This window comes from Lytechinus variegatus, chromosome 16 (assembly GCF_018143015.1).
Source record: "Lytechinus variegatus isolate NC3 chromosome 16, Lvar_3.0, whole genome shotgun sequence".
Classification (NCBI taxonomy): Eukaryota; Metazoa; Echinodermata; class Echinoidea; order Temnopleuroida; family Toxopneustidae; genus Lytechinus; species Lytechinus variegatus.
The window spans coordinates 3016705-3035095 of NC_054755.1; positions in this window are offsets into that span (position 1 = coordinate 3016705).

Below are 18391 nucleotides of genomic sequence, written 5' to 3' on the forward strand. Positions count from 1 at the left end.
AAAAACAAACAAACCATAAAAATCGATTGAAATGCAGACTAAAAGGAGCAAATTTACATGACTGCTATTTTCCTTTTAAAAGATGTTAGTATTTATAGAGAATTAGCAAGTGAAAAGACTTTAAACAAAAAATTGACATGCTGGTTCTCCCCCAAACATTTTGTAGGGGAAGGCGGGGTAAGTTGAGCATAGGGGCAAGTTGAGCCACCAGCCCCAGGCCAATAATGAGTGAGTCAGACATTGTGGTGGTGTCATGTATTGATGACCCATATCATAACCCCTAACCCCACCACATTGTTTTCAACTTTGAAACAAAAAGTAGTTTTTTATAGGGAAAAATATGAATTTTAGCCAAAAAAGTAAAAAAGAGTGTGAAATAGATAAGTGCTTTATAAACACACACGTTTTAAAATATAATAAAGACATGATAACAATATTATTAGTCCAGGTATGGATCTTCATTCTTGTCATAGTCTTTTATATGATGGATGCATAATAAATGTGTGGATACAAAATTATCGCACTAAGTTCGGACTGGGGTAGGTTGAGCCAAACAGCATGGGGCAAGTTGAGCCATGGTAATTCCTATGGTAATGTATCTTAAAAAACAAACAAACCATAAAAATCGATTGAAATGCTGGCTGAAAGGAGCAAATTTACATGACTGCTTTTTCCCTTTTAAAGGATGTTAGTATTTATTCAGAATTAACAAGTGAAAAGACTTTAAACAAAATATTGACATGCTTGTTCTTCCCTCATACATTTTGTACATAGTTTTTGTGGCTCAAACTTACCCCTTATATGGGGCAAGTTGAGCCATTTGACATCGTTTTTTTCAAAGGTCACGATGACTTTCAGTGTGGAGATAGAAAGTGTTATATAGGTGGAAAATATTTCAGAAGAATTAAATTTCAAGGCAAGGTACTTATTTCGACAAGATTATTAATCATATCAATTCTAACATGCAAAAAGCAAAAATTGTCACAACTTACCCCGCCTTCCCCTACGTAGTTTTTGTGGCTCAATTTACCCCAGACGGTGGCACAACTTACCCCATATACGGGGCAAGTTGAGCCATTCGACATCAGTTTTTTTAAAGGTCATGATGACTTTCATTGTGGGGGTAGAAAGTTATATGTAGGTGAAAAAACATTTCCCAATAATCAGATTTAAAGGCAAGGTACTTATTTCTATAATTATATAGTACTAGTCATATCAATTCTAACATGCAAAATGCAAAAAGTGTCACAACTTACCCCGCCTTCCCCTATGCTTAGACTTACCCCGCGAACAAAACAAACCATTCCTAAAACCAGACTGAAATTCATAAATGATTTTGTATTCTTTAAAGTATTTCTCTATTTGAGAATACACGCATTTCTCCAAAATTTTCGACACTATATGCTTCACACACTAATAGGTCTATAATTCCCAACGTGAGTTTTGTCTTTCTTTTTGTGTAGTGGTGTGACTTTAGCGATTTTCTTTGCATCAGGGAAGGTACAAGTTGAAATAGATATAGTCCAGTCATTTTAAATTTTCACTTGGAACAAATTGCAACAGAATTTATTCCAATGCAGAACGTTTCTTTGAGGTCCATAGAAGACCATACTAAAAGTCCCAGAAAATCCGAATAGGGGAAAGTGTTCTAATTTGCATAAATATAATGGTTAATTTTGGTCATATTCGCTCATTAAGTTTACGTAGCAGACGACGCCAGTGTATACTATGTACTCAGACCCGATTACAAATCATATCAATTCCGGCCTCGATATACTATAAACATTGACTTCCTCAAACTACCACTGTATCATAAATATCAGTAAGCAAAGATTTATACCACAAGAACATTGTTACTATTTAACATTAAATACATAAATTCGATTCTGTTTGGACTGTATTAATTGTTTAACATGAAAGGGTCTAGGCACGGAAACTATCATATGCTAGTCACGTGACATTGTACACCAAAATAATGACATTTTCTGCTTGCTCGATCTCAAAGTTCAAGAGAAAAATAAGATGTATAGCTATTAAACCTGCCACATCCTATTAAACTACTATTTAACTGTATACCAAAGTAGCACTTTTTCCGTATTTTGCCAATTTATGGGAAAAATCTGTCAATTTGGAGCCCCTGAAGAGGGAAGGGGTCGATGCGCCGTATTTTGCCAATTTATGGGAAAATCTGTCAATTTGGAGTCCCTGAAGAGGGAAAGGTCGATGCGCTGATAGACTAAACCTACTCATCTTTAAGTTTCAAATAATAAAAGTGACTTAACCATATAGCAGAAATGCATTTTGCCCGAATGGGGGGGGGGGTCAAAAACTGCAATTTTGAGACTTCGGGAACCCCTAAGGGAGGTATAGGCTTTGCTGAGCCAGCACTTCTTTATTGTAGTTGATGGAGGAAAATCTACTTTTTTATCTCCAAGTGGTTACGAAACAATGAAAGAAGTTTGCTATAAGCAGAAACAACTTTTTGCCTTAATAGGGGCTCCAAATTGGCAGATTTTCCCCATAAATTATAAATAAGGAGGGGAAAATAGGCAAAAAGGGTGGGGAGACTTAGGGAACCCATGAGGGGGTAGGCTTTGCTGAGCCAGAACTTCTTATGTAGCTGATATAAAGGATTTTTTTTTAAATCTCCAAGTGGTTACGAAACAATGAAAGTGGTTTGCTATAAAACATTCTTGCATCAATGAGGGCTCCGAATTGATAGATTTTTTCCATAAATAGGCAAAATATGGAAAAGGGATGGTTGACTTCTGCAAACCCCTGAGAGGTAGGGTTTGCTGTGCCAGCATTTCTTTGTATGTAGCTGATGGAGGAAAATCTAACTTTGTTATCTCCAAGTGGTTCCAAAGAATAAAAGTGGTCTACTGCAAAGGGGGAAACGCCTTTTACCTCATTGGGGCTCCAAAATTTTACAAGAAATGGGTAAAATACGCTTAAGGGGTGGGGTGATTTCAGCAGCTCCCTAAAGGATGTAGGCTTTGATGTGCCAGCACTTCTTTATACGTAGCACATAGACAAAAGACTACTCTTTTGTTTCCAAGTGGTTTTAAAACAATAAAAGTGGCTTACACTGTAGCAGAAACATCTTTTTGCCTCAATGAGGGCTCCGGATTTATAGATTTTTCCATAAATTGGCAAAATATGGAAAAGGGATGATTGACTTTAGCGAACCCCGCAGGGGATAGACTTTGCTATGCCAGCACTTCTTTAAATTTAGCTGATAGAAGAAAATCAAGTTATAAAAGTTTGAAGCTCAAAACATTTTTCTTGTTAGGTAAAAAAATGTATGTATAATTATTTGAAATAATGGAGGCAATGCTATCATTGGCAAATAAATGAGAACTTCAGTAAATTCAAACTTGAAAGGAAAAAAGGTCCAACTTCTTTAAGGCATTATAATTGAAGTATATTCAAAGAAGCAGCAACAATAGACGGATCATTGGCATGAATAGAGGATGGCCTAAATATTGTTTTTTCATACCATATAACCTCGGCTGGGCGAGGTGATTGGTCGATTTACAACTACAAATAACAATCTTTCATTTTTCATCGGTATTGCAGGATATGTATTCTGACAATTAAGAATTGGCACAGCTACGTATACCGTATAGGGTATATAATGGCCCGTGCCTCCCCGTGGATCCGTGTCAGGAAATAAATTTAATTATAGAAATTTCAATTATAACATGTGTTTAACATGGTCCAGATGGCCTATAGACAATTGTATATGTACATACGTTTTGAATGTTTCAAAAGCAAGCGTTAGAAACGTTTGATACCCCCCTTGAGTACAAAATCGGATGGATGCCATATTTTGTTCGAGTGTTAGAAATATTTCTTATTAGGCGAAGCATTTTCATACAGGTGTCGTAAATAACCAAAATTGATCAAGCATTGATGAGTGTAGATGTATAGATACACAGGAAGTGTCTTTTATTAATAAGAATGTGTTGCTTTATGCACTCATCTGTTATTGAAATCCTTTGAATTACTTTATAGAAATTTTACAGTCAGACCTAGTAACGGTAGGGTATATTAGGAGGTTAATTTCAGTAATTCAGGGAGAACCACTTAAGCCAGAATAGACTACAGATGTTCGTGTTGGCAGTCATGTTTAAATTGACGGACTACGTCGGTGACGAGATAACGACCCCAGCTGCCGCCGGTTCTCCACCGACATGACTGGTCAAAATTCATGTCATCATTGGGGGCTCGATCTCGTCCACTAATTCGTTGAAGCCACATCTCTCTTATCTGGGGGCTACTCATCGAGGGGTAACACAGTCTGCGGAGGCCGAGTGGAAGAGACATCGCAACCTGCGGAGGCCAGGAACTGGACCGACCACCAGGGCCGAGTGGGGCATGTCAGACCAGATAGGATGATGGGGGCTCACATCAACGATTACCATCAAGTTATATTTTTATCCATAATCCAAATTCAAGTTATATTTTCTTGTACAATCATTGTCAAAGAAATCAAAAGAGATATTGAAAAGGTTTGATTAAATCTTTCATAACTGTAATCCTCAGTTTTTACGTATTCCTTATTTGGTGTCAAGCAGCAGTAGATAAATAATTTTTAAAAAAGTCACTTCCCACGTGACAGTCTGCCTATGCAATATGAACTAAACACATAATTAAATCCTTATTATAATTTCCTACATTACAGGATAAGACGAATGATTAGAGAGAATGGTCAGAGAGCGAGGCAGCCAAGTACGTGAACCCGAAGAGAGGCAACAGTGCAACGCTTTGACCCGAAGGGGATTCGTTGCAGCTGGAATGAGAGAGCTGGAAAGAACAGGATGTGCCGCCAACATTGTAAGCAGTCTTTTTATAATTCTATTGTTGTTGGACTGACGTTGCTGTTGTTGTAGTAGCTATCCTTAATGTTTATCATTACCATTAATGTCATTATTTTTAGTTTAAAAAGACTTTCAGGTCATTACATAAAATCTAAACTGTTTTGTTGATACTGATTTACTCAAGAGGATCACATGATGCTCAAAAATATTCCATTTTCAAATGAGTTTGCACAAAACATTATTCTTGCGATTAGTTTTCATTATGTATTTATATACATGTATCTTGAAAGTACAGCCCTTCTTAATATTGCTAATTCTGATATCTTTTTCATATAAACGGCAGTGTTTCTTAATTTCCACTTCATTTTCAGGTTCGATTATATTGGAGTGTCGCAGTATCAGTGGGTGCTGTAACGTGTGCTATTACGTGTAAGTAACAGAGATGCCAACTTTTGGAAATCATAATTAGGGAGGATTTTACGACCGACCCCAAATTATGTGCGCATAGCGCACATCTCGAGCGCGGAGCCTGAACCTGAACAACACTCAACCACATCTTCAGCCCAAATCTGGAAATCAACATCTACTTTCACGGCTCCAAGTTCAACTAGAGCGGAAGTATACATCATTGATGAAATATCGCCTTCACATCCAATACTTATCAAGATATGAGGAAGATATAACTCCAAGAGGTCTATTAATCAACAAATCTTGCACATTTAACATCAACCAAGTGTACTCTAAGAAATGGCAACAGACACTAGAGGATGCATCCTCCACATTAAGGGATATGCACTGATGCCGCTGCATCTCATGTAGATACGTTAACGAACGACATCAGAACCCTTAAGGATCAGCTTCGGGATTACTGCACCCCTAATTATTATCACATCACTTTGAACAGCATCAACAGAAGGGTATGCATCCCACACACAAAACTTTGTAGAACTAAGGACAAGAAACTAGAGAAGTACATCAGACTGGGACACCTCTCTCGACAGGCCACTCCGTCTGCGATCAAGGACACAGAGAACCCCCGAGTTCAGCGTCGGTGCAAGATCAAAGGACCAGCAATCCCGAAAGTAGTAGATGTAAGCATAGTAGTAACCGTAGATATAATCGCAATCGTAAAGCGTAGGCGTAGTTTCATAAGGCGAGATTTGAAGAATTCAAGGAATTCTCACGGCATATCTACCAAAGATAATAGTGCTGACCATAAAGAGGAAACTGCTGATGAGAAACTTATTGCGAATTTGTCTAACGAGGATCTACCTCCAGGGACTAAACCACTTTTATCAAGAGGTTTAGGATTCTGCCCAACTCCTTCGAAAATTGACGCACTGCAACTTCAGTTGCAGGGCATTCCGCAGACGCATGCTGCTAAAATGCTACTTCAACCAAAAAAAATCAGCAGTCTTCTCAGAAGAGTAAATCATTATCTGAAACAAGTTTGATTCATGAGGATGATAACGATTTTGACCAAATACCACACAAGGAAGTCTTGGAAAGATTATCGAAGGGAAAACCTTCCCAAAGCACTTCGTCTCCCCGGTTTAACCCCCCTCCAGCATTGACCATATATCTAGATAAACTTGAGGAATCTCTGCAACCACTCATCACCAAAAGACACAGAGATAACCTTTCTCCCTCTGAAAGACAAGCTCTCCGTGAATTTAAAGAAGACAAGAATGTTATTATCAAACGAGCTGACAAAGGATCAGCAGTGGTAGTTCAGTCTAAACAGAGCTATCTTTCTGAAGGCCATAGACAATTGAACACGAAGACATACGGGAAAACTGAGAGTGATCCTAACAATGATCATTTGAATCAAGTGAAAATATAAAATAACATAAATGTCCCAAAAGACATCAATTACCAATCCCTAGCAAATCGGAATGCCCACAAATGTACTTTTTGTCCAAAATAATAAATTGGGCAATCCAGGAAGACCAATTGTTTCCGGATGTTCTTGCCCTACTGTTCAAATATCTCGCTTTCTCGACACAGTATTGCGTCCATTGGTACAACATACTAAGTCTTTCATACAAGACACAACACACTTTCTGAATTATATCTCCAAAATAAACTCAGAGGGCCCAATTCCTAATGAGATATTCTTGGTCTCAGCAGACGTCAAATCCCTGTATACCAACATTCCCCATGCAGATGGTATCCAAGCCTGTAAGAAAGCTCTTGAAAAGAGATCGAAAGATCCCCGTACTTGTGATATGGTTCGATTACTTAAACTAATTCTGAAGTTGAACAACTTTCAGTTTGCAGGGGAATTCTACATTCAGAACCAAGGAACGGCCATGGGCACTCCACCTGCACCCTCTTATTCAAATATCTTTTGGGCAGACTTAGAAGAGAAACTCCTCTCCTCAGTCCCACAACAGCATTACAGATCATCCTAGTGTAGATACATTGAGAAATTAATTTTCTCTGGTCTGACATTAGACCATACTCACCGGGGGCGGGGGGGGGGGGGTTATGGCGCTTGTGTCTCTCCGTGGATCCGCCTATGCAATATTAACTAAACACAAACATAATCGAGTCCTTATTATAATTTCCTACATTACAGAATAAGACGAATGATTCGTGAACAGGGAGAGAGGGCGCCCATCAGGCATGAAGCTGAAGCTAGGCAGAACACTGCCATGACCCGTAGGGGAATACAATGCAGACGCAACGGGAGAGACGGAATATTATCGTAATGTGTTTACTTTTGCAAATGATTCTCATCGTTTTAATACTAGATATGCAGCCAAAGATAATTTGATCACCCAAAAAACTCATACCGAAATTTAAACACTCTTTATTTTACTTTGGAACAACTTGCCATTTAATTTGAAACAGTCAAAATCTCTTGCCATTTAATTTGAAACAGTCAAAATCTTTATCAATCTTTAAACAGAAACTTAAAGTGCATCTTTTTAAATTCCAAGTTTCATTATTGCCTCTTAAACTTGAAATCAACTTTTTATGTCTATCTACTGTATTTTATTTATATGTACTGCTGCGTGTGTAATTTTGTTAATTAGTATCATGCTTTTAACAATGTCATGTTTGCTACTATGTTTTCTGTTATGATATGAGTCATGTTATTTAGAATATTTCTGTGTATATTTTACATGTATTTGAATGTTGTTATACTTGTTTTTATCATGTATTCCAGGGCCCCACGGGAGACCAGTTTATTGCTGAGTGGGCTACCCTGGTTAAATATATTGAAATAAATAAATAAGAATGGGGGAATTAGATATGGCAGCTGAAAGGAGAGATAGTTGTCACAGTTTTGATGTAGCAAAGAATGTCCGGTTGGTTCCTTCATTTAAAGAAGATAGGGTAGAATACTTTCAACATTTTGAAAAGCATATCTCAAATGGCCTGAAGAGGCACCTGTTCAAAGTTCATTGTGCGGAAAAGCGCAAGAAGGGTGTGCAGCTCTGACAGTTGTGCCGACTATGAGTGTCTTAAAAGTAACATACTTAAAGCATAATTACGAGATAGTAACAGAAGCTCATTCATATTAGTAGAAAATAAGAGGAACAAACATGTAGAATTTGTGCAGAAGAATTGCACTTGGAAAGACGGCTTGCATCTGTTAATGTAAATGACTTTGAAATTCTGAAAAAGCTTCTTTTGGTAGGAGTTAATGCACTGCATAAAGCTAGAGTTTAAGCAAACCCTTGAAGGAAGAGGTGAACATGGAAGCTTAAGAGTGCCACCAAGATGACGAGATAATTCTTCGTCTTTGACTTTTTGGGACCGAGAAGGCGTGATCCGGCATCTCGTCTTCTAAGCGTTTTTGGTCCAATAAGGCGAGAAGGTGAAATTCCAAATAACGTTTTCCCGACTTCTCGGGTACAGGAAGGGGAGAAGGCGACATTTGGAATCTCGTCTTCCCGACTTCTCGGGTACGAGAAAGGGAGAATGCGACATTTCGATTCTTGTCTTCCCGACTTCTCGGGTACGAGAAGGCGACATACCGAATCTCGTCTTCGCGACTTCTCGGGTACGAGAAGGCGACATTCCGAATCTCGTCTTCCTGACTTCTCGGGTACAAGAAGATGAGAAGGCGAGATTTGGAATCTCGTCTTCTGACTTCTCGGGTACGAGAAGGTGAGAAGGCGAGATTTGGAATCTCGTCTTCCCGACTTCTCGGGTACGAGAAGGTGAGAAAGCGAGATTTGTAATCTCGTCTTGAGAAGGTGAGCAGGCGAGATTCAAAATCTCGTCTTCCAGACTTCTCAGGTACGAGAAGGTGAGAAAGCGAGATTCCAAAATTTGTTTTCTCGACATCTCGGGTACAAGAAGAGAAAGCGGAATTTCAAATCTCGTCTTTTCGTCTTCTCGGGTATAAGGTGAGAAGGCGAGAGTCAATATAACGTCGATGGGTTCAAACCCGCCAAAGCGCCTTATCAGCATATGAGAAGGCGACTAGACGAAGTACTTTCAGCGTGCGTTTTAATATGCGCGCACTACAAAAGTACAAGTCCTAACGTGTCGATCATATTAATATTGCATGCAGCGCGCGCATGCAGCGCATTCAAACAAAGATCTTGGGCCTGGGCAATGTGAACAGTAGTCAGTGCAGTGCATGCAGTACATCATACATCATTACATGCTCAATTAATTGCACATGAACTGTAGGCCTACTTGTGACTATGTAAGTATATAATTATAAAACTTTTCACCTTTCAGTATATCTACATTAGATGTAGACCTAGATCTAGACCAAGAATTATAAAATATAAAGCTTATCATGCATCCTTAATTTATGCTAGACCTCCTTTACTTTAGGCCTATGGATTTTTGCCTTAAGTTTAGGGTCTAGACCTCTAATCTCTTGTCATGATCTACAGTCTCGATGATAATCTAGAATAGTCTAGAGTCTACTCAGTACCCTTCACCTGTTCACTTCAGTAAAGTTCAACTGACAGGAAAATTATGTGAATTTGAATGGCATGCTCAGGTGAGCTTCTGTTCCAGCAGGGCTCTTGTAGGTTTTTTACTCTTTCTTTCTCTCTCTCTCTCCCTATAGGGAATCTACCAATGGGTCATCGGATGAAGGCAATTCAACGAAAGATTGTACAGATTCTAAGGGCTGTGACATCCTTTTCCGGTTTCGTTGGAGGGCGAGGGAGACCAATGCTCCCTTTGGAACGACTCGTGAACAGCTTCTTGGCATAGGCCTCAGGGTACATTTTGAATATATTGTTACAGAGTCTCAGTCAATATTTCTGTACAGTGTTTATATGAGAATTAATGAAGGAAAGTTGGGAGAGCATTAATGGAGGTAAACAAGCGCTTCCAGACTGAAATCTGGGGGGGGGGGTGAGATGGGTCAAAAGACCAAGCCTCATTAGGGTTAAGCTCATTCACATTATATTTTTTACTTTTTTAAATGCACTTCTAGATTTTGACCAAACATCACAGAAATCATCCTAAGGGGGAGGGAATCTAAAGTTGTTCAAATGGGGTAGCTGACCACCCAGAGGGCCTAGGGGCAGCAAAAGTGGCACATTTGTTTTATTATGTAATAGATTCAATGTACATGTGTACATAATGAAGTGACAATAAACTGATTAGATGGGAGCTTGTGAGATTAAAGGTTTTTATGTAAAGTATCTTCTTTAACAAAGTTGTACAAGATGATACGTTCTTCAATAATGTTGGACAAGATGTTGAAATAGCCACCACAAGCTCAAATTGATGTTACGTTAAATTTCTGAGTGATTTGTTTACCGATTCAATAGGAGTTGCAACACAGTTGACATCTTAGATGTGTAGTTGAATAAGATGTCTGTTTTAAAAAATTATTAAATGATAGCCTAAATGGCAACTACAACTAGAAAAAAACTTTTCACATATTTTTTTGGCAATTATTAAACATCACCTATTGGAATCACCTATTGAATTTCCCACACAGCTGTTCTCTGATGCAGCGGGACCAAGCCGGGAATCAAATAACTACAACCTGCTGTACTACAGTCCAAAATGGACTGAGTGGGTAGAGGTCCCGGCAGCATATGTGGTTCATGAGGAGCTTCAAGTCAAAATAGAAGCAGAAGGTAAAAGTTGTGTATAAAAGCCGTCAACTTCAAAATACTTAATAACATTAAGCTCACATCTTACAGGTTTATATCCCTTTGGTCCAATAAATGTCATCCACTCCAATACTAATAGCCGATTTGTCTAACATCATATGGTCTAATACCAGTCCATCCAATATACATATGGTCTAATACCAGTCTGTCCAATATACATATGGTCTAATACCAGTCTGTCCAATATACATATGGTCTAATACCAGTCTGTCCAATATACATATGGTCTAATACCAGTCTGTCCAATATACATATGGTCTAATACCAGTCTGTCCAATATACATATGGTCTAATACCAGTCTGTCCAATATACATATGGTCTAATACCAGTCTGTCCAATATACATATGGTCTAATACCAGTCTGTCCAATATACATATGGTCTAATACCAGTCTGTACAATATACATATGGTCTAATACCAGTCTGTCCAATATACATATGGTCTAATACCAGTCTGTCCAATATACATATGGTCTAATACCAGTCTGTCCAATATACATATGGTCTAATACCAGTCTGTCCAATATACATATGGTCTAATACCAGTCTGTACAATATACATATGGTCTAATACCAGTCTGTCCAATATACATATGGTCTAATACCAGTCTGTCCAATATACATATGGTCTAATACCAGTCTGTCCAATATACATATGGTCTAATACCAGTCTGTCCAATATACATATGGTCTATATTCAACACATCATCCAATAAACGTATCATCCAATAGCCATTTTTTCTAAGACCATTTGGTCTAATAGCCATTTGGTCTATTATCAAGTAGTCCAATAACAATTTGGTTTATACTGTCGAATGGTCCACTTGCGATTTAGTCTAATCATCGAGTGGTCTAAAACCAACTTGTCCAATACTCATTTGGTCCATATATCACTCAGTCTAACTGCAGCTGGTCTAATGTCATTTCGTCTAAACCCATTTTGTCCAATAACCATGTGGTCCAATTACCACTAAGTCAAATTTTCTTTGCTGTATGTGTTTTAATTATTCATTTTGAACTGATACAAGCATTCAATGCATAACTTTATATATATATATATAGATAGATAGATGTAGATGAAAGAGTCTCAAAAAACCCAAGCTGATGGAGATGTTAAGGTCCCTGAGAACAGAACGAGCCAAAGGAGAGAGAAAGAGCACCAGATTCTGATATGTCCAAGGTAATGCATTAAATGGAAACAGCATAATATATCTGTAAAGAACACTTTTATTCTGTATAGAAAATAAAATATGACAATTTAAATCCTCCTTATTTGGTATTTTCACACGGTGCTGATTCTGTGATTCACATTCTTATCATTTGTGGTTGAAAACAAAATTTAGTTTATATATAGGCATTCATACATATGCCTAATGAATTTCAAGTCTGGAATGATTTAGTTTGAAGTCTGTTCCCTTCCTATGGAATTGTGAAAGCCTTAGCAGAAAAAATCATAAATTTCTTTACTACCAGAAACATGTGCCACATACAACAATAGTAGTTAGATTATTATGATCACAGTTTGATATTTCCCTGATATATGATCATACAGGTCTTTACAAAGTTTTGGTAGACATGCATTAAACTTTAGAGAAATGAAAGATTTTTTTTTTTCTAAAAGATTATCATCTGTTTTGTTATTATTAGTTTGTATACATGCATACCAATAATTTGAAAGTATGATTTATAAGATTAACCATTAGAAATTTCATGCTTGGCTGGTGACGGCTCTACTTAAAGCTACCACTTTACAGAAAAATTTGAAATGATTAATAGGAAAGATAGGTTTAGTTGGGACATTTTTTTAATTTTCTTTATATTAGCTCTCAAGAAAGTTCAATTTTAGAAACAAAATTAAAGTATACCATTGTTAAAAGTAGTGGATCCAAGCTCAAAATGGAAGACTATAGATATAGATAATTATATGTAGATGTAAATACCATGTAGGAACTCTCCAACCTTAGAAATAAGTGGAACTAAAACTTCATGGTGACTGATTGTTATTGAACGAATAGTGAAATAAAGTATATGGGATTTGTCAGGACATATGGGCTTACTGAGTTGAGACATATTTGCAAGTAGGCCTATATAGTCTCTTTACTGCTACAATAATAGCACACACACACCTTTTTTGGGTCTTTTCATAGACACACACGCCCATACACATGCACTCACATTCATTCAAACATACACAAACTGGTTAATGCAGAGACTTCTGCCATATACAGAAGGGTCATGTGATAAAGACATCTCAAAATAAGGGCAAAATATGCAGTTGCTCGATCATGAAGCCTTACAATAATAATATTGGTAGAGGCTTTTAGCATTTACCGTTATGTACAAAATCAATGGGGTCTCCAACATTGTGGAATGTTTTTCCATTATCATATCATAAAAAAATTAAGTGCAAAAATTTAGGAAAACTTGGGATTTCTACTGTCAGAAAGTCACCAATGTGACTTGAAACTCGCACAGGATATTCAGTGGTACTTGATGAACCTAATGTCCAAGTTTCATGAACTAGATCCATAAATTTTAAAAGTTATGGTAATTCAACAAATACCCCCAACTTGGCCAAAGTTCATTGACCCTAAATGACCTTTGACCTTGGTCATGTGACTTGAAACTCACACAGAATGTTTAGCAATACTTGATTAAGCTTATGTCCAAGTTTCATGAACTAGGTCTGTATACTTTGTAAGTTATGATATCATTTCAAAAACTTAACCTTTGGTTAAGATTTGATGTTGACGCCGTCGGAAAAGCCGCGCCTATAGTCTCGCTCTGCTATGCAGGCGAGAAAAAAATGTGGGTCACAAAGCCTCTACCAGACTTGTACTAAAGAGGAGGATTTCGACGTATACCCACTAAACGGTAAGTACATTTATGCCCCCCCATCAACGCATACAAAATCAAGCATCTGGCTTACATCACCGAAATAAAGTCTTTTATTTCTGTGGCTTACAGGCATAGGGGCCATTCCTTCCCCCCCCCCTCTCTCTCTAAAAGGAACATATTGAATTTCAGTAGTGGCGGATCCGACCGGATTATTATACACATATAGCGGGGGATTTTCGGGTCGCAGGGAAAAAATTAATAATTTATTTTCCGGGGCTATTTTTGAGCTCACTAGCCCAAATATCCTAATTTGTATTAAAGTTTACATTGGACCCTATATGAATTTCAGGGGCTCCATTTCAGTTTTCCAAGGCTCTTTAGGGCAGCCTCTGCCAATTTGGCGCATGGATACCATAATCGGATTAAACACAGACATCTTGGAAAACTCCCAAAAGGGAAAAAGGGTCTTAAGTTCGAAGTATCGATCCATGGTCTAATGAATATGATCAAAGTCCGGGAGGGGGGTGCTTTCAAACGAACACCACTAATGTCAAGACATCGACATTAAAACTGTTTTTTACTGCCATTTTATTCAGAGCTATTGAAACATGATTGGAAACCGAAAACTAATTGAGACAATTAAGTAACAATTATAAAGAGTAGAGAAGTAAATTGAAGTTGCGTACGTCTTTGTGTTTTGCAGATTCTAATGCCCCCCCCCCCCATTCCTTAAAATTTTCAGGGGATTGCTGGGGTCATGAGGGTGGGGAAGGAAACCGGTTGAGTCCACAGTGTTTGTGAGCATTATGATCTGCGCATAGTTACACACTGCACGCTGATGTCACAATGGATGAACAGGTAATTATTAGCTGCGGGTATGAGCTGATTTTTCTCATCTTCTGCACTTTAACTGCAGATCAGATGTGTTATTTCATGAAGCTTAAAAAATGAAATTATTCCATGGACCATTGAGTAAAGTCCAGCATTCATTGTACTTTTGTAGTTTGTTACTCAGATTTCACTTTTTTTTTAGTTGGGATTTTGTTATCTTTTACACCATTTTTAACAACTGATAGTGCTTTTAAACTTAAAATTTCAAACAAATAGCACTATAAATAGATTCTCCGTTCTAACGATACAATTATTAATTCTCTTGCAAAATTTGATGACTTTTTCATGCATTTTGACTGAGTAATAGAGGTTTAAACACATTGTAGCAATCTTGGGCGGTCTAGAAATGCCAAATTCTTTTGAATGCGCAATTCTTAAGAACATTAATTTGGGTGAACTTTCAAGCTCTACAGCAAAATATCAAGCACATGGACCTATGTTAATTTTTGCATATTTCAAATATTAAGGTTCTATAGTATCTACAGTATGTACAAAGTTTGGTAAAAATGACATGGATTTCACTTTAACTGTGGAACATCCTTACTTATTGGGCGGTGGATCACGGGCAGTGGGGAAAGGGGGGGGGGTGGCTGAAGGACAATGATTATTTTGTGTGTGGGATGTGTGGGTGTTTTATTTTTTAGTCTTAAATTTCTTTCAGTGATTTGGAAATATAAATTAATCGAATTAATTCATGAATTAATACATAGGTTTATTGATTATTATTGGTGGCAGCACTGTATAAGACTTGGTTCTTCTAGGCTGTCTCCACATTCTTATATTGATTTTTGTTATTATTACTATGTATATTTATGTGTTTTTATGAATGAAATAAATTGAATTGAAAATTTATTTTACTGGTGCATTAATGTATCATGAACATATGAAACCTTTATGAAGTTGGTTTATGTGTTTATTTCACTGCTGTTTGTAAATTTCACTGAAAGCAAAAAAATAATTAACTAGCTCCAGTTACATGAAGTGGTTTGAATAAAAATTACCGAGTTATAATTCTTGCGTGAAATATACAATTGGTTTGCTTCAAATCTGCCATGTTCACAATGCTTTTTGGCCTGCACAAAGTGCCTTGTATCATCAAATCTTGGGAATTGTCGGTAAAGAACAAATGATAAATTGTAAATGAATGCAAACGACAATAAACCACTTTCATGAAATTAAAGAAAACGCACCTCGATCGTAACTTAAGATCTCAGATTAAAATACAATGTACTGTTGTGAATGAAAATCTCTTTTACAAATCAAGAAACGTTGCTTTCTAGTGAAAGAATGAGGCTATCTTGGGGATTGGCTTGGAAAGTGTGGCACAAGAAAATATATGCCAAATTGATTTGGACATATGCCTTAAAAAATCGGAGTATGTCCTAAAGTTTTGGACAGGCTATTTGGGGTTGACATTATAGGAAAATAACAAACATTTGCAACATAACTATGTGAGAAAATGTTTTATCCAAATAATATCATTCAGAATTTCAAGAAAATGATAAAGGGCTTCCATAGTAAACAAATAAAAATTAACAGCCACTGCTTTCCGAGGTCACATATGCACCTTCCAGCGCACCATAAATGAGTCCCAGATTCACTATAGTCTCACATTTCAGAAAAGTTATCATTGTTTGAAAAGACGATTATTTGCTTCTTCTGCTGTCATTTTCAATTATTGAAAGATTCTACTGCCAGATTCTATTCGAAGCGTTGATTTTTTCTAGAGAATGTTTAAAAGCTATACATTTTATAATATTTGAAAACAAAACAGTATGAATGAATGATTAACTATGAATATACGGTCTAGATGTATGAGAATATAAAACCTCTTTTTCTTTGTTTTTGCCGCGCTTGATTTCCCAGGACTGGGGTTCGGCGGCACTTCAAACGTTACAATGGTGGGGGCTAATTAAAGCAAATCAATTAAAATGACATGGAAATGAATTTCGATTGAGTAAAACGTGAGCAACATAAAACATACTACAGTCCGACATCTCTTATCCGGATGAACACTTGCCGAGATTTTATTTTTTTTCTTCATGTGTGGAAATGATATTTCAATCTAACTCAATCTTATATATATGCAAACTCACTTTTATTACATATATTTTCCAATATAGTCGACATACATTATTTTTCATGAAAATATCTCACACAAATCACTGAAAGAACTTAGGCAGGATAATTTTCCAGTAAATCAGGGTGCATGTATGTATATTTAAGACTGGGTTTCCCAGACCCGGATAAATCCCTTATCAAGATTGGTGCTGGTTCCAACGTATCCGGATAAGAGAGGTCGTACTGTATTAAGAAACTTACTTCAATTTCATTGACAAATGGATGGTGTTGAAATTACACCTTAGAGATTGAACATAACACCAAAGAGTGTACATGCAACAACCAAATGTGTTTACCAAAAAATAAAACCTAACATCAAAAATAAATAAACTCTAATCCTAATTTATACATAATTGTGAACCGAAAACCCTATCCCAATCCTAACGCTAACCCTATGCTCTCTGAGATATTAATTGATTTCAAGTATGGTGTTAGTGTTGAAAGCACAAATTGGGTTGCGTTCCCTGGCTCCAAAACCTATTCTGAGTTTACACAAATGACCCAGATCAAAATATCAACACCTGAACACCTAGAGAGGGACTTTTCAATCTTCATTTTATGTTTGGTGTTATACTTGTGCAGAATTGACCTAACACCAACACCAAAAGATCAACACTGAACTTGCAATCACCCATTATAACCAGAACAAATGTCGCAGGAGCATCTATCATGTCTCCACCTGAACAGGAAATTTCTCCATTTCCATTGTGAGTGTTGAATTCAATATGTTCTCATTCATACCTGCATCACAAGATCTAAGAACGATTTGGGCACAGCTTGATCAGCACCCTCCAAGTTCCGGACAAGGTTCACCAGCAAACTAGTTTTCTTTCTTCAGGTTGAGCATGTGGGATGTTCTCTTCTCAGCTAAAAGGAGAAAGGATACAGGAAAATAGAAAGATTAAATGAGAACAAAGTTTGAAATTTAATATTTATTTTATGAGTAATTCGGAGGGAGAGATTACAGGAGATCCCGCCCGCGCATGCGCAGTCATCATTCAAAGCATCAAATATGACTCCTGATAAAACAGCAAGAAAGATTAAACTAAGATGAGAACAAGTTAGAACTAATTTTGCCTTAGAGTAATGGGAGGGAGCGGAGGGCCTGTAATCTCTCCCTCCGAATTACTCATAAAATAAATATTAAATTTCAAACTTTGTTCTCATTTAATCTTTCTATTTTATTTCGTAATTCTCCTGGAGAAATTACAGGAGATTTCAAAGCTCAGGAGGCATATTTGATACCAAAATTACACCAAGTCACAACCCTGGTGTGCACAAAACATAATACCTCTATACAACCGAGGATGAGGCACTGCCTAACAAGGAGGCTGAGAAGTCACTTTTCTGATCCAAAGCCTTATGGTAGAACTGTTGAAAGGTTTTCTCACTAGACCATCCAGCCTGTCTGAGAATAGCAGCGATGGGAACTTCTGACCTCTCAGCTGCTGACACCGACGCAGCCCTCGTTGAGTGCGCCTTGTAGATATCAGTGTCTACCCCAGCTGCAGCTAGAGTTACTCGTATCCATCTGGAGATGGTTTGTTTACTTATCCTCCCATGAGGCTTCTGATAGCTGATGAAAAGGAATTTTTCTGATCCCCTCA